This window comes from Pyrus communis, chromosome 11 (genome assembly GCF_041283825.1).
Source record: "Pyrus communis isolate YQ-2024b chromosome 11, ASM4128382v1, whole genome shotgun sequence".
In the NCBI taxonomy this organism is placed as follows: domain Eukaryota; kingdom Viridiplantae; phylum Streptophyta; class Magnoliopsida; order Rosales; family Rosaceae; genus Pyrus; species Pyrus communis.
In genome coordinates this window covers 5,801,752-5,822,416 of record NC_142575.1, presented here as the reverse complement: position 1 = coordinate 5,822,416, position 20,665 = coordinate 5,801,752, and the positions used below count along the sequence as shown (strand labels likewise).

The 20,665-nt window shown below is 40.6% G+C and overlaps 1 protein-coding gene and 1 long non-coding RNA gene across 4 annotated transcripts in view; one reads left to right on the top strand and one right to left on the bottom strand.

Annotated features, from left to right (window-relative positions):
- The window catches only part of LOC148692761 (putative disease resistance protein At4g27220), a 91,669-nt gene that overhangs the window by 13,472 nt on the left and 57,532 nt on the right, over positions 1-20,665 (bottom strand). The gene's annotated exons all lie outside the window — the stretch shown is intronic.
- On the top strand, positions 365-2,326 carry LOC148692770 (uncharacterized). Of its 3 annotated transcripts, none has more exons than XR_015952944.1 (2): positions 365-727; positions 1,277-2,326. It is a non-coding gene; the product is annotated as an uncharacterized LOC148692770 (long non-coding RNA). The 3 variants fall into 3 exon arrangements; XR_015952943.1 differs by having other exon boundaries at positions 379-727; positions 1,613-2,326; XR_015952945.1 differs by having other exon boundaries at positions 379-727; positions 1,294-2,326.

Sequence of the window (20,665 nt, the reverse complement as noted above, 5' to 3'; positions counted from 1 at the left end):
GGAACTAATAGTAATGAATTTTTAGTTAAGGGACCATAACTGCACATTTTGATGAGTTGAGAAACAATGTTAATGGATTTTTAGTTGAGGAACCATTGCTTCAATTGAGTTAAAGTTAAATGATCATAGCTACAATTTACTCAAAAAATTAATGGTATTCCTCTTTGTTTGTAACTTGTAAGTGAGAAATTTTATGTTGGATTATCTTCAAATGCAAATTTAAATTAGATTATTTCTAACCATCATTATCATCAAAATGTATTTCATCTCATCTCACGTACCAAACACACTTTTTGTGATAGATAATTGTTTATTCTATAAAATATATATATATATATATATATATATATATATATATATATATATATATGGAAAAGAATTAAGAGGTAAAAAGTGGGAGAAGCCCATTTTCTCTCCACCTCCCGTATCCTCTCTCCTTCTTCTCTTTTGCGCTGCAACAGGAGCCCCATTAAACAGCAAGCCGACGACTGCCGAGTGTCGGCGCAACAGCTCTGTCGTCCACGGGTCACCAAAGGCTCTCCAACAACACATCCAGAATGCTCTTTCCGTCCGTTATCCAATCCCCAAGTTAGTTTCTATAAATTCGTAGGCGATTTTCCTCAACTTCAAATTTAAGAAACGGTGGCCCAGGGTTTTCCATATCGCCGGAATTGGAGCTCGACCCAAGGGTTAGAAATGATCCTCTTCTCTTGGGCTGTTCTCCAATGTAAGTTCTTTTTCCAAAATCTCAACTTTCAGTTTTGGGATTGATTCTTGATTTCGAATTTTTATTCGCTATTCTGTATGAATGTTGGAGATGAGACTTATGGAGTTGAAGCATGTCTATAACATGTGGTGGGATTGAACTCTGTAGAACCTTGTATTGTTTTGAAATAGGCAATGAATGAACTCTTTTGTATAGATATTATAAAATTCATGGAAAGAATGTGAAAATGTGGTAGGGAATTAGAAAATGGGGCCAAAATCATGTTATGATGAACTCAAATTTCAGCCCAAAACCCAAAACTCAATCCCGACCCATCCTGATATCGAAAACATTGTGTGAATCCCGAAAATTAGTAATACCGAAATTTTGATTCAGGATTGGTTTTGAAATTCTCGTTTCGAAAATTTTCAATTTGGGATTCGAAATTCCATTTTCAGTTTGGAACCCCATACGGAGCTACCCCAACACACACAAATTTACTAATTCTAACTCAGTCTTTTAGAAGTCTTACTTGTGTTTTGTCTCCATCTGTGTGTGTCTGACTGCAAGTGTCCCACAACTGGCAGCCGTAAAAGGTTGCAAGTCTTTAATTGTGATCCTTGAAACATATCTGCGATTGGAGTATTCTGCCCCCACCACCGTCCTCATAATTTGCTTCGGAACTCCTTCCCCTCTCCCTCTCTCGTTCAGCAAAGCCATTGCTCGAAACTGACACACAAATAAAGACAGTGATCGAGGGAGGAGGGAGACATTGATATTTTGATTGAGGATAGAGAAAAAATCTCCACCGGCTCTATAACCCCACCATGTTTGATCTCTGAATGCCGCAACTTTAACACTTCACCATTTCACGCCATTTCTCTTTCTGGGTTTCACGAATGTCAGCTCCCGAGACAACCCACCACCGCCGTTTGGGCACCGGAGGCAGCGGCGCTTCGGACTCGGATGACTCCAACCACATCCAGTGCTGTTCAGTGGAGAGAGTGGGGTTTCGGAGGTGAAGAAGGTGGTGCATCTGAGTAAAAAGATGAGAGAAATTGCAGGATTTGCCACTTGGGTTTGGAGGGAGGTGGTGGGACCGACCCTGCCTCTGGGGTCCCGATTGACTTGGGGTGTTCTTGCAAGGGGGATTTGGATGCTGCTCATAAACAATGTGCTGAGACTTGGTTCAAGATCAAGGGAGATACGTGAGTACAAATTTTTTCCGAGTTTAATTCATTATTTTCTTTGACTTTTGGTGTTTCTGCTTGAAATTAAGAACACCGACTTGCTGTATTGTGAATGTTTGTTATGCTTGTGTGTTTAATGATAGTCCGAAAACTTTAGGATTATGTTTTGTTCTGTTTCTGCATTGAAGTGCAAGCACATGGCTGTAATTGGTCTCCGGAGTCGCTCTTTCACTTTTGACGTGGCATTTACATTAGTGAAAAGTGCGAGGTCCAATGCAAGCTAAGGGAAGTGTGTCTGTATACAAGAATTGAGCTTCTACATCAAAAAGTAGATATCTTGTGTGCCACGTATCTTTTCTGTATACTTCTAATGAATATGAAAATGTTAAAATTATGCATATGGATTAGTAAATCATATGGTATTACTTGATATTGTTGTAATTGTTGTAATTGTTGTATCTGTGATATTGTTGAAGCCCCTAGATTGAACTCTTTTGCATAGTTATTATAAAATTCATGGAAGAATGTGAAAATGTGGTAGGAAATTAGAAAATGGGGGCCAAAATCATGTTATGATGAAGGCAATTGCGTAGCCTGATTCCGTGTTTATTCAGAATGTTTGTAGTTTGAGTGTTTGCAAGTTTGAGTAGTGTAAAGTTTTTCTTGGTTTAATCTTATTCATTTATTTTTACATAAGCATTTCTCATTTCGTCGGGCAAATAAACAAACATTAATAATGTGAACTTGATACAAACAGTAATAATCGCACTCGAAATTTATTATACATGCATAAAATAAGCAACATAAATAGTATTTTTGGAAGGAAAGTCTGGTGCAACAAATGACATTTTATTGGTTTGTACATATGATATAGTAAACGAATTGTTGAAGCCACAACCACCTACCTTTGAATTGTTTTCCTGCATGCATTGGAGAATATTAGAAATCACTGAAATTCAAATAAGTTGAAACGGTTATGCTTATTGTATATCTGTTTCCGAAAATAGCAGTTTAAGGACTAAATTCATTTTTATAAGTACTAAACGTGTGTGTGTGTGTGTATTCTATAAAACATGGTAGAATAATTTTTTAAGTACTACATAGATAATTTTCATCAGTTTTTACTAAACCTACAAGAAGTTGAAGATGGAGACTTGTTAACCTCTGTACTTGATCAATTAATTGTGTTTGTCCTCCCTGTCGATTTCATCATCTTCACCCTTCCTGTGTTAGAAATAAAAGAGATGTTTTCTTGAGATATAATTGAGTTTTCAAAAGAAGAAAAACATATCTATGTACACATTTTTTTTGGGGAAACTTATCGAAATACACTTTAGTGTACATACGTATATGTGTGTGTGTGTGTGTGTGTAGTATTTGACTAAATTTTGTCATACTAAATCTGAACTGTTGATTATGCTTTGCCTAAATTTGTTGTCGAAATTTTTGTGGTGTTTGCCATATTATGTTTTAGCTCGAAACCAGAACCTACTTACTGGTTGAATAACTAGAAATTTAAGTCCTTCATAAAAACATTAGGAATCCCACTCATACATCAAGAATTAAAAGACAGATGTTTTTCTTGAGATAAAAACATAAGTGACTGAAAATTAGAAACCTCAAATTAAAGTGAAACTGAATTTTTTGCCTTGTGGGCTGAAAAACCTCAGCTCGGTGCGGGCCGAAAATCATTAATTCAAGCTTATTCCCCTATCCAGCAAAAATCATTAATTCAAGCATTTTTTGCCCACAAGGCAAAAATCATTGATTGCAAGTACGCACTGAAAATCATAATGATGACACGGGTTGGTTCTGTTTGGTTTTGAAGTGAAACTGAATTTTTTGCCAGTTCGGTTCGGTGTAAATTTGAAGCTTGAATTAATCAAGATAAAACCAAACCATTTGGTTGCGGTTTAATTCGGTTTCAAAAGGTTTGATTTCGGTTTCAAACCATTTGCAAACTGGGATGTTGTAGCAACTAGAGGCAGACCCACATGATCCTGTCTCGCCATCAATGACACAAACTGTATAGATTTCCTTTCCTTTGTGTCTTCTGAATATGCCACCAATTTGTTGTTTGGACTAACCTCAAGAAGGATTAAGAAAATGAATTTGAAATGTTGGGATCATCATAATATAAACCACTGCATTGTAATGTTGGTGTACTACTCATCCAAGATTTACATGCTCCGGAGGAGCATCAGGTCCGGTGGGCATGCTATCATACACACATTGGATGTTCGGCGTCACCCTTGCTGCCTTTGGTTTTGGGTATTAAGAGTATCTCTAAAATGATAATTGATAGCTTATGTGGCAATTTAACATTTTGTACAATATTTTGCTCCACTCGATATGTTAAATAATAATATTATTTAATAATTATTTTTTATCTTTTTGTGGAGTCAAATGATTAAGGCAACCAATCAAATATTTCAAAAACATAACAACATTTATTATATATTATATTAATCTATTAAAATATCATTTAATGAATTTGACATATGCTGTCAAATTTGATAGCAAAATGCCTTGCCTTCAAATGACTTAACTTGATGAAATTCCACAAAATTTTTAAGTTTTTTAATACACATAAATTTAAATGAATTTTAAAAAGACTACCCCAAAATTTTAAACTTTTTTAGGGTACATTTGTTGTATAGGACTATCTTGAACTTGACTAGCTTTAGGGACTAAGTTGGACTGTCTTAAAATAGACTAAACTAAACTAATTTAGTGAAGTATTTAGTACAATATCGGACTAAAAAACAGAATAATAAAAAATAAAAAATAAACTCATATATGTTACAAAATATTTAAATTATTTGCTTCAACTTCAATTTCAACCACCATTAAAATTTTCAATCCAAATTTTCAACATCCAATTCCCTAATCCAACACCAAAATGCTAAATTTCAAAATACCTAGTTCAAAAATCATCAAAAACCAATCATCCCCCTCTAGTGGAAGAACATATACATTATTTATACCGAACGATTATCTTGATTTTGTCGCCGATTACCTTAAGCAAGCTTCTAACATTCAAGTTAATTCTTGATGCATGACCAGAAAATTCCAAAACTTGACAAGAAATGCAACTACAAATTTTCTATCTTTCAAATGAAAAATTGGGACAAATTGCAAATTGGATTTGGTAATTCGGAAAATTAGAGACAGAGAATTGGGGGAGGGAGTTACCAAATGTCTTCAGGGAAGCCATATTTGATGAGCTTCTTGTTCTCGAACTTGTTGAGGCTTAGAAGAAAGCACAAGCTTGGAGATAGACTGAAACTTTGTCTTGATTTTGGCAAAATTGTGCGTTTGTATTTGATACCCAAGAGGAGTGGATGTTTTGAAATTCTATGTATCCAACATTGCAATTCCTAATTCGTCTTGATTATTGGAAATTTGATGTCCGCTGGGACTTAAAAACTGCGAGAGAGATGGAAGGCTTAAATAGTCTTGGATGTAAGGAGATAACTTCCTAGCGTTTGGCGGCCTAGAGGAGGATGCGGTGGTCGGTGGAGCGGTATCTGGAGCTGCATGCACGATGTTTGGTGACGTGAGAGCTGGAGCTACTGAATCGATTGATTGCGAGCCTAGGAAGAATGAAAGCTTAATGGCAGTGGGTTGGGCATCTGAGGAAGACGAAGAGGAAGATAAAGCAAGTTGAGGAAGTCGAGGAGAGGAAGACGCAGACGAAGACGAAGCAGACAAAGCTAAGAGTTCTTAGTGAAGGAGTTAGTCGAGGTGAATCCGGCATAATCCCATTAAACGTAATCCTTATACCTGCCAAATATTGGTGTCTAGTCCAGTGAACCTTAAGGAGCCCAAACAAACACACCCCGGTAGCTCTTGAGTAGCTCAAAATTAAGCGAACGATGCGTTTATTTCAACCTGCCCTCCTCCTTGTCCTAAATTTGGTGGCTACTCTTAAATTTCAGGTAGACGAGCCATGGGTCTACTTCAACAACACCGATATTATCCCTACTTGGCCACTTGCTTAATCCATCAGGTATGGGGTTTTAATACAAAAGATATCGGTGTTAGTTAGAGTAGGGTAATTCTATATAAAGGGCTTATCCTCAAGCCCTCTGGCTAATGTGGGACAGAGGAATTCTAACACTTCCCTGCACGTGAGACCTCATTTTATAGGTCACACGTGAAGTTCCACACATCGACAACCACGTGAAGTTAAGCTAGGGCTCACCTGTTTTGCGCGAGGCCAGTGGGGACCCATCCGCTCACGTGGTATCTCTTGTCCTATGTGGAGCCAAGTCGGGGCTCACCCATTTGCGCAGGGTCAATGGGAACCCATCCGTTCACGTGGATGTACGGGCCCATCCCCTGACTTTGATACCATCTTAAATTTCAGGTAGACGGGCCATTGGCCCACTCTAACAACACCGATACTGTCCCCACTTGGCCACCAGCTCAATCTGTCAGGTGTGGGGTTTTAATACAAAAGACCTAAGTGTTAGTTAGAGTGAGGTAATTCTATATAAAAGGCTTATTCTCAAGCCCTCTGGTCGATGTAGGACAGAGGAATTCTAACATCTTAAATTTCAAGTAGACAGGCCAAGGGCCCACTTCAACAACACTGATACTGTCCCTAATTAGAGACTTGCTCAATCCGTCAGGTGTGGCGTTTTAATCCAAAAGGCCCCAATGATAGTTGGAGTAGGGTAATTCTATTTAAAAGGGCTTGTTCTTAGGCTTTCTGGCCAATGTGTAATAAAGGAATTCTAACAGCTACCGATCATTATCTATCTTTTTCTTTTGTGAATAAACGAGTATATTAGAAAAGGAAGAAGAGACTAATCCCAATACAAGAAGCCCAATTTCCAAGATTTCATGTATCATCTATGATGTGTACATAAGAGGTGGCTAATCATCTATGTCGTGTTTACATATGGGGAAAGGAAATGGCGGAATGGGAGTCATTCCCCATTCATGATTATTCCTTTGTTTACCAATTCAACCGGAATGCACAGTGTTGCGAGACCCATGTAAAATCAGGAGTTCAATTCCTAATATTGACGGAATTGGATTACTTACACGGAGGTAGTATTTGGATTCCGGGGAGAAGGCTTTATCTGGAATCAAATTTTTCTTCCCAAAGCACCCTTCACCTTCAGCACTCCCTTCCATCTTCTCGTTGTCTTCCGCCATCCTTTCTAGCAGCTGTGTGCTCCTCCGCCGCCGCCTTTCTGCACCCATGCATTGCCGTGTCGAACTCTTTCGATTTGGGGCTTAGCTGTCGATTCTAATTCCAAAGACTGCAAATTTAGACTCTCGTTAGAATTTATAAGGGATAAGGATTGCAATTGGGCATCCTTAAAACACTTGAAAGATCAACCATTCAACAACATATTAGCTTGAATCATTACGCATAATTGCATAGGGAAGGTCAGCGTAGAGCATAATCAAATCAACCAAAAATAAAAATTTACATAGAAGGCTTACCTTGAATCCTTGATGGTGAGGTAAGGAGGGAGAGCAAAGAATGGTCGAAGTCTCAGGGAGGGTAGTCACGGTCGAGCGTGAGTGAGAGGGCGAGGAGGAGGCATTTTATCAGCAGATCAGAGAACGAAGAGGACTGATCATATTGAATTTAAAAGGACTTAAAAAGCCTTTCTCACATAAATTAAAAATAAAATAATTTTTTTTATTAAATATAAAAAATATTAGCATATAATATAGATATTTAGAATAGGGGCATTTTAGTAATGACATTAGTTTTCATTTCGATGCATGACAATTAGTAAACAACTTATATGGACTCAACATCATTTCTACTTCATTTCCAGACAGTTTTAGTAAGCAACTTTAATAGGAATCTGATTCTAATTCCACCTCATTTCAATTCCTCTTCAATCCAATTCCTCCTCAATTCAATTTCTCTCAATTTGATTACAGATTAGTAAACGCGCCCGTAGAGTTGCCTAACATTATATTGACTACTAGTAATGTAGCAAACATGATGACTTACCGAGCAATTCCTATAAGATGGTTACTTTCCAATTCAAGGTAACAATCAGACATCTCATATCTTTCGAATTCTATCTAGACATATTAACTATGAGATGTAAATTCATCAAATTGATCAATTAATTGATTGATTTTAACCTTTTTATGGGAAATAAGACTCGATGACTATGGTTTTTACAACTTTTGCAAATGTCTGCACTAAGCTTAAAATCTCTTATGCTTGACCATTCTGTGTACAGATTTTATAATGCTGGAACTGGCACCAAGACTCCAACCACTAAGATGTGAGAGGTTTGGACGGCTTATTGCAACTACTAGTGAAAGCACACGATTCAAGGTTATCTTCAGCCGTTATTTGGAACACCAGGATGGCCTTGAACAATCATCGCTGTCACGGCTTAAGAAAGAGTACCAAATTCCGTTATTTCCTACCGGTCTTCTGCAAAAAACTGTTCCATCCCCGTCTACAAGCTTGTTGAAAGAGGGCTAGAGTTGTATGTCATGGCTCGATAAACAAGCACACAACTCTGTCATCTATGAAAGCCTAGGAAACACAACATTCATGGACAGTAAAAACTAGCTGAAATGGCACGAGGTTTGGCCAACATTAAGCAGCCTTTCTTGTGGGGCGTTCGGATGACGAACAATTATCTGGAGCACTCGCTTATCCTCAAGCGAGATGAGCATGTCCTTTTAGGAGAATGCCGGCACACCTTCATAAAGATGTGGGCATTTTGGGTCTCTCGCTGCCTTGAGCAAAGTAACGAACGTAAAATGCACACTCATTCTCCTTCATTATTAGTGTCTTAATACTATTCAACTCACCAAGCATATTACTTGTCCCATGATAACCTTGCCCCCTTTGACGAGCTTAATCCATGGGTAGAAAAGAAATCATCAATAGCCGCCTTAAGTGAGTCAGCAATATTACCAGCGGCTTGTACAACGCATAAAAAAAGGCTCGATCACATGACCTTTATCCACAAAACGTATTACAATAGCCAATTGCTTCATTGAAGACATGTTATGAAGCTCATCGATAAGAATGGAAAAGTACAAACCACCAATATCATTGAAGACATGATTTCCATTGAAAAAACAGTTATGACCTCCGTCTGAGTATCAGGTGAAGTCAAATTCAGACCTAAGGGAGGATTTCTCAATGTGATAACTTTTAACTCCTGACCACATTGGAAATTCCAGAGTCCAAGAAAAACTCATTCGTTGTTTGAACCTTCATGTTCATCGCCTCCACAAAATATAAGCCCTTGATGCAAAAGAAACCTCATACAAACAATTGATACACCCAAAAAAGTTTTACATTCCTTTGGTGCTTGGTGTTGCTTTAATAAAGCATCATAGGTTCTCCAAGCTTGGTTGAGGGCATTATTCCGTCCTCCAACATGACCTTGCAACCTTTCCTTCTTCCAATTCGAAAACCCTTTACTAACAAAGCAATCACCGCTAGCTTGCTTTCCCTGTATTTAGCTTAAACAAATAACAACATAGACAATACAAATCATCTTTTGCTATACTATCTTCCAACGAAGTTGGACACTCATAAACCAAGCAGATATAAACCTTATCGGTCCTTTACTGGTATTCTTGTGGGGGAACTCATGGTCTCGAGTCTGAAAATGACCCTTTTGTATATATGCTCTTTGAACTTGCTCTCGAACTCGAACATTTGGATGCTAATCCCAAATTTGAGTGCAACCCGGGATCAACAACGAAATCTTCCAAGTTGATTTCGACGCAAGCTTGTTTCGAGCTTTTGTCGTTCTCCTTCGAATACGATGACGACTCCAATGACTCATCAGATGATTTTCTTTTCAAATACCGCCTCTCTGCTTCAAAATTTTGGGTCTTTTAGCAAATATATCATATGAACCAAAAATTCTTCAAAATCCCAATAATTATTCCAGTATCATCCAACACGTAGAAATACTACAAAAATCTTCCTATACCACAGCAACGGTACACAAAAAATTCATTAAATTAGATTTACAAAGGAAAAAGTAAAATAAAAAATAAAAAACCGGGGGTTTTTACATCTGGTGAGATGTAGAGAGCCAAAGTGAAGAGAAATTGCTTCAGATATCACTGGGCGTGCGTATGAGTGAGAAAGGGCGGCATTTTAGAGTGGCTAACCATTTTCGAGTTAGCCATTTTCGAGCCGTTTTTTGGCCAAACCACGTCGAGTTAGCCATAAAAAAAGATACCATTCTCTTCGTCTCGTCGAAAAGTATGATTTTCGTTTTTGAATCACTCGATTCGTTGAGTATTGAAGAAGTTATGAACGTTTAAAGTTTACTCAGTTTCCGGCGAGTTTTCCAGTTTTCCTGCGGACCAGTCTCTTTTCCGGCTATTTTCTGGCCATCTTCGGCTACTATTGGGCTTCTAAATAAGATAATCTTGTTCTACACTTTCCTATCTTCATTTTGATATATTATGGGTCGAATTTGGTTAAGAATCAATTGAGTTACGAAGCTTTGAAAATTGCCCAAAGAGTTTTTAACAGAAGTACCAAAATCATAGATGGTGGACAATCTCAAGGACCATTTCTATTGATTATGCAAATCTCAGGAACCATTTTGGCTATTTAACCAATATCAATAGTATTTGTAGTTTGATATAATATTTAGACAATCAAAATTTGTCGTTCAGTCAAATAGAGCAAAAGATGCTGACAAAGGCTCATTTCTTACTTAGGGTGAAAAGGTAGAGTAAAATATTGTTAGGTGAAAGAGATAATCAAAGAGTGGTGGAGGAACTATTTTGCGATTCAAAAGTGTAATCCTAGCTTAGGAATGACACTAATCTTCTTTGTACAGTTCTAATTTTATGAGATGTCCATGAAGGAGATTTCATGGCGGGTTGCTCACAGCGAATTTAAGAGAACATTGATACTTGAACAATGAAGATCTTGGTTGTCAAATTGGGCTCTTATTTGCTATAGAGTTCAGGGTTGCTCTCTCTTGTTTTTTTTTTTTTTTTTTTTTTTTTTTTTTTTTTTTGGGGAGTTCCAATTTCAATTTGAGTTTTTGGAGGGAGACACAAAAGGGGTGATTGATTAATTACGATCTCTAATGAAATCCAACACAAAGCAACATAATATCGTGACCAATGCTCACATTTTTGGTGGTGGTAATTCAATCCAAAACTACCATAATTTTAAGATACAATCCAATTGTAGTATGGAAAAATTCCAATTGTGGTATTTTAGATGTTGGAATCGGAACATTCAATTCACTAAAATGACACTATTATATAAGAAAAAGACAAGAATTGAACTTTCCAAGTTCTTCTTTGTGTTGGTGGCTCCACAAGTCAGGCCGATACCTAGCTTTACAAATCATAGATGCCATATTGCTAAATCCATCATAAAAATTCTCAACGAAAACTCTTATATGACCTATCATCTTAATATTTTCTCGTAGTACGCATCAATACAAACTTGTGAGCGCAACCATTAGAATTAAAATAAAGATTCCACGGAATTACAAAGTTTAAGGATAGTATGATAATTTTGTACTATTAATTACCTTATGCTGTCCGTTTACCTTTATTTTTCATTTCTATTATAAATTTCTTTATTTCTTATCCTTTTCTTTTCTTTTTGTCTCTCCTCCCTCCCTCCCGCATCCTCTCTCCCTCTTCTCTTAGCGAGTCGACGACTGCCGACGCAACTTCTCCGCCGTTCACCGGTCACCAACGCCTGTCAAACTACACATCCAGAATGCTCTTGCTGTCCTTTATCCAATCCCCAAGTTAGTTCTATAAATTCGTAGGCAATTTTCCTCAATTTCTAATTTAAGAAAGGGTGACCCAGGGTTTTCCGTCCAACTTCCGGCCAATATCGCCGGAATTGGACCTCGACCCAAGAGGCAGAAATGATCCTCTTCTCGTGGGCTGTTCTCCAATGTAAGTTCTTTTTCCAAATTTTCAACTTTCAGTTTTGGGATTGATTCTTGATTTCGAATTTTATTCGATTTTCTGTATGAATGTCAAAGATGAGTGTGAACACGAAAGATTCCTTGAAACAAGAAACCAGAATAACGTGTACAAAATAATATTTTTGTGTTTATGATTTTGGGGTTACGATCTCTCTCAAATTTGGTCCTCTGATTCTATCTTCGTAGGGTGTGGGTTTGTGGATGAGTTGTTGATCCAAATGGCCGTCGGGGCTTGATCTAAGGATGAACAGTTGATGAACGGATCTTCAAGGGGCGTTGGGCTTGATCTTGAAGAATGGGTGTATGGATTTCTTCAAGGGCTTTTGGGCTTGATCTTGAAGGTTGATGGATGAGCAGATCTTCAAGGGCTTTTGGGCTTAGTCTTGAAGAACGATTGGATGTGTGGATTTGTTTGTGCTGTTGATCCAAGGGGCCGTTGGGGCTTGATCTTAGGATGAACGATGAACACTTTCTTCAAGGGCCGTCGGGGCTTGATCTTGAATAATGGTTGTGTGGATTTCTTCAAGGGCTTTTGGGCTTGATCTTGAAGGTTGATGGATGAGCGGATCTTCAAGGGCTTTTGGGCTCAATCTTGAAGAACGATTGGATGTGTGGATTTGTTGAGGTTGTTGATCCAAAGGGCCGTTGGGGGCTTATGCTTAGGATGAACGGATGAACACTTTCTTCAAGGGCCGTCGGGGCTTGATCTTGAAAGAGGATTTAACGAAGAACGAAGAGAGCTTTCTTGATCCTTCGGAATTCTTGGGAATTTGGATGGTTGGAAGCTTTGGAGTTTCAAAGCTTCAAGGATTTGGGGAATTCTCTTATAATTTTGGAGTAGAGAAATGTATTTGTGAATTCCTTGATGCTTGATACCTTGATGGAGAAGCCTATTTATAGGCTTTGAGAATGAATCACCATCACAAAATATTTTTTTCCTTTCCAAGCACCATTGCCTAATTTTCCCACTTAATGCAATATTGAAATTGAAGTGGTGTAACTTATGGCCTAATTTCCCACTTAACACCATTTTAAACTTGAAATGTGTATGCTTTGTCATTGCCCAAATGAGAAAAACTTGCTTTGATCCGTAATGGATTGAAGTGTGCTTGCCTTGTCATTGCCCAACATAAGAAGAAAAACTTGTTTTGATCCTCAATGGATTGAAATGTACTTGCCTTGTCATTGCCCAAAATGAGAAGAAAAACTTGTTTAATCCTTCAAGGGTATTTCTTCCTATTTTGTTGAGTCACACGCCATGTGTACAATTTGTACAACACGTGGCGTATGCCATGTATGCCTTGACACGTCAAAACTTTAATGCATTGGTGAACATTTGTTTTACTGAAATTTCGATGTCTACAAATGCCCCCACTTCAAGGCACGTCGTAGACATGTGCTTGTCACGTGTAGAAGATGCGTTTTGAAGTCCCTTAATGTAGATGTCAACCCAAGGGCCGTCGAGGCTTGATCTTGAATTGGGTTGGAAATTTCTTCAAGGGCCATTGAGGCTTGATCTTGAGTTCGACTGGAAGATTTTCTGGTTTCCTCCAATCGTTGATTTTCCACAGGCTTAGTCTTGAACTGGGCTGGAGGATTCTTTTGGTCTCCCCCGAAGGTCTGAACTTACTCCTTTTATCTGGAGTTGAATTTGATTCAAGGGTGGAGAACACTTGATTTTGAATCGGGCTTGTGATTTCTTCAATGGCCATCGAGGCTTGATCTTGAGTGAAAATAGGACCATGAGCGGTTTCAGGATTCAGACACATGGTAGGCAAGCACGAGGTGGAGGTGATGACCTGTTTCTTTGTTCAATCTTTCCAATTCGTATTGAAGAGGGTTAGAGGATAACTCAGCATATGCAGTTGTTGCGTTTGCTGACTATCCACAAGATTGATGTTTCATTGTCACTCGTCTTAGCTGTTCTCCAAGCAGATGTGGTCCCTTCTCTGGAAGTGTATCAACCGTTAAAGATGACTACTCGAGAGCAACGCTAAGTAAGCAACCAGGGAATAGATTCCAGGCAGTTGGTTCCAGATCGGAAGACTGACTCCAAGTGCTGGCTGATTGCTTCTTCACTTTGCCATGCGAGTAAGAACAAGGACAAAGGAAAGGACATGGAGAAGGCATGATATGAGATACCTTTGCTTTTGAAGAAGCAGCAAATGAATCAGCACATATATTTGTTGTGCTTGTCTCCACATGCTTCGATGTATCATTTTTACTTGCCTTACTTGCTCCCCTTTGCAGAAGTGGTATTTCCTTATGCAGGTGTGGCATCTTCTCTTGTAGTATTTGTCCTCTGATGCAGGAGTTGAATGCAAACCTTGCATTTGAATGGACCCTCACTTCTTGGTGGCAGCGCAAGTTTGAGTGGAGGTTCCGACATATTGCTTTCTCTGTCCTTGTCTTGGCAGGTGAGAACAAGGGCAAAGGAAAAGACAGGGAAAAAGCATGATATGAGATACCTTTGCTTTCGCCCTTGATGATATGAGATACTTTTGCTTTTGAAGAAGTAGCGAATGAATCAGCACATATATTTGTTGTGCTTGTCTCCACATGCTTCGATTTACCGTTTCCTCCTGCCTCATCTGTACTCCAGGCATCTGGTATCTTCTTTGGGGAAGAAGAAAAAAATTGAGTATTTCGAGAGGCTTTGCTGGGAGTGCGCCCTCAGAGGTGAGGAAGAGTTCGGCATTTTTTTTTCAGGTCTACCTTGCCATAAAAGATGAAGGTCGACATATATAGGGATTTCCCAATAGCAAGTGGTGGTTATGTTCTTTTACCCTTGTCGACAAACGTCTCTTCGATTTTTTAACAAGCGTCTCTTCGATTTCTGAGCGAGCGCCTCTTCGAAAAAGTAGTCACGGGTGCGGCTCTGTCACCACGCTTGTTGGCAAAGGCGCGTAGTTGGGATGATAACCTTCACGTGTTTTCAACTTTGTCAGAGATCTTTTGACAAAGTTGAACGCGTTATCTGAAAAGCAGCGAAAGCGTCGCCGAACTTCACGCAGGAAAATCCGATTTTTTGAATCGGTGGTCGTGTCGCCTTGGCTTTTTATAGAGGTATCGATCATCTCCAACATGCACACTTTGAAGATCGCCCGTTTGTGAAAATCGTCTTCAGCCCTTTCTGATTTTACTCCATCCACCTTTCTCTTTTAACCTTTTGACAATGGCTAACCCGTCTAACATTTGCTTAGATTTGAGTCTCAGCAGTGATCCGAGTGCGCCGCGTCAGGTAAATGTATGGTGCCCTTCTTTCTTATCTTCTAATGGCCATTTGACAGGTGAAGATTCTGTGATGAAGGACGCAACAACAGCTACGATAGTAGCTAGGAACTTCCTCACTCCAAAAGATAGTAGGCTGCTTTCAGAACGGTCCGATGAGTTGGCCGTTCAAGAGTCCCTAACTCTCAGTGTTCAGTGCGCAGGCTCTGTGTCCAACATGGGCCAACGCCTACTTGCTCGATCCCGCCAAGTGGAATCATTGATGGCGGAGGTGGAAACTCTTAAGCAAGAGATTAAACAGCTTAAGCACGAGAATAGAAGTTTGCATGTGCTTGCAAATAACTATTCGACGGGTATGAAGAGGAAGCTTGATGAGCTGCAAGAATCCAGTGGTCGAATTCAAAGTGACCGTCAAAGACTTGCTGCTTTCTTCCAGAGGCACCTTTTTCCTGGCTCATCTAGCGTTCCACCAAGTATTGAGGCCTCTTCTTTGATGCCTCCCGCTTCTGTAGTTTTCCCAAGTAGTGGGGCTTCACGTGAACAACCTTTATGAAAGCTCCATCTCTCTTTCTTTTTTTTTTTTTTTTTTTTTTGTACGCACTTGTAATTTCTCGGAGATCAATGAACATGCTTTATTTTATTTAGTGTATTGTGCTAAATACAGATAAAACATATACATCACCAAGATGTGTTATTTCCCTTTTTTTTTTTTTTTTGATGATGTGACTGTACTTGAAGTTTTGAAGTTTCAAGTTGCCTACGTACCCTTGGTTGAGGAGGGATCAAGTCATGACGTAGTTCAAATGAGTGATGGTTTTTTTTTTTTTTCTTTTTTTTTTTTTTTTTTGATGATTTTGCCGTACACAGTTTATGCTCTTGCGGGCCAGGAGCGTCGTGCGTTTGCTTTAGGGGTAGTAGCGCTTCAAAAATCTGCCGTTGATGGGGCCGATCTTCAACCCGTCTTCTACCATGATTAAGTAGGCGCCATTAGTGTAGATCTCTTGTATTACGTAGGGTCCATCCTACTTTGATGTGAACTTGCTTTTTGTCTTATGAGTTGTAATGATAGGCCTACGCAATGCCAGCACGAGATCTCCGGCTTGGAAAGACCTTGGGCGGACTTTCTTGTTGAATGCCTTGGATAACCGTGCTTGGTAGCATTCCAAGTGTTGTTGAGCTTTGAGCCTTCTCTCATCCAGCGCTTCCAACTCCTGAAGGTGCAACTTTGCATTTTCTTCATCAGTCAAGCCTTCTTGTATAGCCATCCTTAGTGAGGGAATTTGACTTTCGAGCGGTAGAACAGCTTCTACGCCATATACGAGAGAATAAGGTGTAGCTTGGGTAGGAGTCTTATGTGTAGTCCTATATGCCCAAAGTGCTTCACTTATTCTTTCATGACAATCTCTCTTTGTTCGGCCGATTACCTTTTTCAGGAGGCTGCACAGTGTCTTGTTGAATGCTTCCGCGAGGCCGTTGGCCGGAGCATGATACATGGAAGACTTGTGCTGCTTGAACTTGTATTTGTCGCAAAGCTCGTCCACGAGTCGGTTGGAAAACTGCTTTCCGTTGTCAGTGATAATGTAGCGAGGCACCCCATATCAGTGGATGATATGCTCCTTGATGAAACGAACAACAATTTCCTTTTTTACTTCCCTTAAAGGGATGGCTTCAGCCCACTTGGAGAAGTAATCTGTTGCAGCTAGGATGTAAGCTTCCCCTGCAGATGACTTTGGCGTAATTGGTCCTACAACGTCCAATCCCCATGCGTCGAACGGTCATGAAGCAACTGTAGGGTGTAATGGTTCAGGCGGTTGATGTATGAAGTTGGCGTGGAATTGGCAGGCTTGGCACCTTTTGGCGTGTTCCAGGCAGTCCTTCATCATGCTCGGCCAGTAGTAACCCATTCTTTTAAGCCGGAAATGTAGCTTTGGTCCAGACTGATGTGCCCCACACACACCTGAATGTGCTTCTTCCATGGCTAGATTAACTTCTTCCTCACCTAGGCATCTCAGGAGCACTCCTTCAAGAGAGCGTCGATAGAGTGTTCCTTTGTAGTAAAGGAAGCGAGGTGCTCGTCGACGTATTTCGGAACGGTGTCTGAGATCATCTGGAAGCTTTCCGTGCTCTAAGTAGTCGATCAGCGGCTGTCTCCACTCTTCAGCATCGACTGGAAGTACTGAGATGACATTTGTATAATCTAGTGACATTTCATTAACGAGCGGAATCACCCATCTTTGGCAAACTGGCACGTCTGCAACTTCATCTTTTCCTAGTGTCATACTCGAGGCTAGATTGGCGAGAGCGTCTGCCATTTGATTTTCCTTTCTTGGCACATGTTCTAGTGTCACAGCTTCGAACTTTTGTAGCAGTTGGGTCGCTAGCCGGAAGTATGGGACGAGATCATCTTTCCTCACCTCATATTCAGTTAAGAGTTGATTGATTATGAGCTTGGAATCGCCATATACCTCAAGAGCTGTGATTTCCATGTTGATCGCCATTTGGAACCCGATGATCAATGCTTGGTACTCAGCAACATTGTTGGAGCATAGCTCATTCAGTTGGAAGGAGTAAGGTAGTATTTGCCTTTGTGGCGACATGAATACTACTTCTGCCCCCGCTCCGTCTGCTCGTGCGGATCCGTTGAAGAACATCGTCCATGTTGGGAAGATGTCGATGTAGAACACCTCATCGTCAGGCAAGTAGTGTTTGGTGCTGTTTGCAGTTTCAGCTCGTGCAGGCAAGGAGCGTTTGGTGCCGTTTGCAGTTTCAGCTCATGCAGGCAAAGAGCGTTTTGGTGCCGTTTGCAGTTTCAGCTCGTGCAGGCAAGGAGCGTTTTGGTGCCGTTTGCAGTTTCAGCTCGTGCAGGCAATGAGCGTTTGTTGTCACCTTTTAGGCTCGTGCGAACGAGGAGCTTGTGGTGTCGTTTGGAGAGGCACAGGATTAAACGATCCAAACGCAATTGTAGTGGTATGCGTTGCGGCCGTGTCCTCAACGTCGAGCTCAATTTGCCCTTGTTGTGCTAGCTTCATGATGAGTTCTTTAAGAACGAAGCACTTGCCAACAGGATGGCTCACGATACGATGGTACTTGCAGTACCTAGGATCGTTTGTGCGATTCATTTCTTCAGGACGCTTGCATTCGGGTAGCTCAATCACCTTTTTTTCCAGCAAGTCATCTAACATGGCAGCCATGTCAGAGTCAGGAAAAGGGTACGTTTTCTGTTCCAACTCTCTCAAAGTGCTCTTGTATCTGTTTTGGGTGCGAGAAGGCTCACTTGTCTTTATCTCCTTCGCTTTCTTCTTGGAGGAAATCTTAATGGGCGCTGAGGAGGTCTTGATGGGTGCTGAGGAGGTCTTGATGGGGGTAGTGTTGACGGTGAAAGCTTCCTTAGCGGGCTTCTTCCCGGTCTTGTCTACATTTGGGGCGAATACTTTATCCTTATTGAAGTTAGTAATCGGCTCCTTTTTCCCGTGATTAGAGATACTCAGCTCCATGTCGTGGGAACGAGTTGCTAGCTCTTCGAATGTTCTTGGTTTTATGCCTTGGAGGATGTAATGTAACCCCCAGTGCATGCCTTGAACGCACATCTCAATGGCAGAGGTTTCAGAAAGCCGATCTTTGCAATCCAGACTTAAGGAGGGCCATCTATTTATGTAGTTGACGACAGGTTCATCTCTCCACTGTTTCGTACTGGTCAGCTCAAGCATGCTTACAGTACGACGAGTGCTGTAGAAACGGTTGAGGAATTCCCTTTCTAGCTGGTCCCAACTGTTGATAGACTCAGGTTCGAGGTTAGTGTACCAGTCAAAAGCGTTACTTTTCAGCGAACGCACGAACTGTTTGACGAGGTAGTCTCCCTCTGTCCCAGCATTGTTGCAAGTTTCAATGAAATGGGCGACATGTTGCTTCGGGTTGCCTTTTCCATCGAACTGCATGAACTTTGGGGGCTGATAACCCCTTGGCATTTTCAAAGCATCAATCTTCTTGGAGTAAGGCTTTGAGTACAGTACGGAGTCATGCGAGCTTCCTTCGTACTGTGTCTTGATAGTGCTTGCGATCATCTCCTGTAGCTGCTGGATAGAGAGAGATCCCATGAATGCCGTTGCTTGGTCTAGCTTCGGCTTCTCTTCAACTTTCTCCGTTGGTGGCTCCTCTTCTTCGTCGACTTCTTTCTTTAATAGGCCAACATTTGGGTCGACTTTCACATCGGGCAGCGCATCTAGTTGGTTGACAAGTGCGGCAATCTGCAAGTCCTTCTCTTCCACAGTCCGTGTGAGCTTTGCGATTGCTTCATTCATCTGAGCTAGCTGCTCCTTGATTGAAGTTGCTCCAGTGGTCATGACTTGCATGGTTGTACTGCCGCTCGAATCAGCGTCGGAGAGTAGGGACTCTGAGTATTTCCTCGAGCTTTCTCCCCTTGATGCCCTTAGCGAGGCTAGGGTGATCACAGGCTCGTACCTCAGGTGCTCTTGTTCCTTTGACAGAGTTAATGCAGGGGCGGAAGCCGCGGCAAAAAGAGCTCTTGCCTTACTTCGGGTTATGATGCCCGAAATATCACCACTTGCGGCGATGATGTTCTTGTTCTTTGCTTTGATTGCAGGAACAGCTTGATCCTTTCTTGATGCCATTTGCGTTTTTCGATGATTTGAGGATAGAGATGAGAGGTAGAGATTGTCCCACTGGGCGTGCCAAATTTGTGAACACGAAAGATTCCTTGAAACAAGAAACCAGAATAACGTGTACAAAATAATATTTTTGTGTTTATGATTTTGGGGTTACGATCTCTCTCAAATTTGGTCCTCTGATTCTATCTTCGTAGGGTGTAGGTTTGTGGATGAGTTGTTGATCCAAATGGTCGTCGCGGCTTGATCTAACGATGAACAGTTGATGAACGGATCTTCAAGGGCCGTTGGGCTTGATCTTGAAGAATGGGTGTATGGATTTCTTCAAGGGCTTTTGGGCTTGATCTTGAAGGTTGATGGATGAGCAGATCTTCAAGGGCTTTTGGGCTTAGTCTTGAAGAACGATTGGATGTGTGGATTTGTTTGTGCTGTTGATCCAAGGGGCCGTTGGGGCTTGATCTTAGGATGAACGATGAACACTTTCTTCAAGGGCCGTCGGGGCTTGATCTTGAATAATGGTTGTGTGGATTTCTTCAAGGGCTTTTGGGCTTGATCTTGAAGGTTGATGGATGAGCGGATCTTCAAGGGCTTTTGGGCTTAATCTTGAAGAACGATTGGATGTGTGGATTTGTTGAGGTTGTTGATCCAAAGGGCCGTTGGGGGCTTATGCTTAGGATGAACGGATGAACACTTTCTTCAAGGGCCATCGGGGCTTGATCTTGAAAGAGGATTTAACGAAGAACGAAGAGAGCTTTCTTGATCCTTCGGAATTCTTGGGAATTTGGATGGTTGGAAGCTTTGGAGTTTCAAAGCTTCAAGGATTTGGGGAATTCTCTTATAATTTTGGAGTAGAGAAATGTATTTGTGAATTCCTTGATGCTTGATACCTTGATGGAGAAGCCTATTTATAGGCTTTGAGAATGAATCACCATCACAAAATATTTTTTTCCTTTCCAAGCACCATTGCCTAAT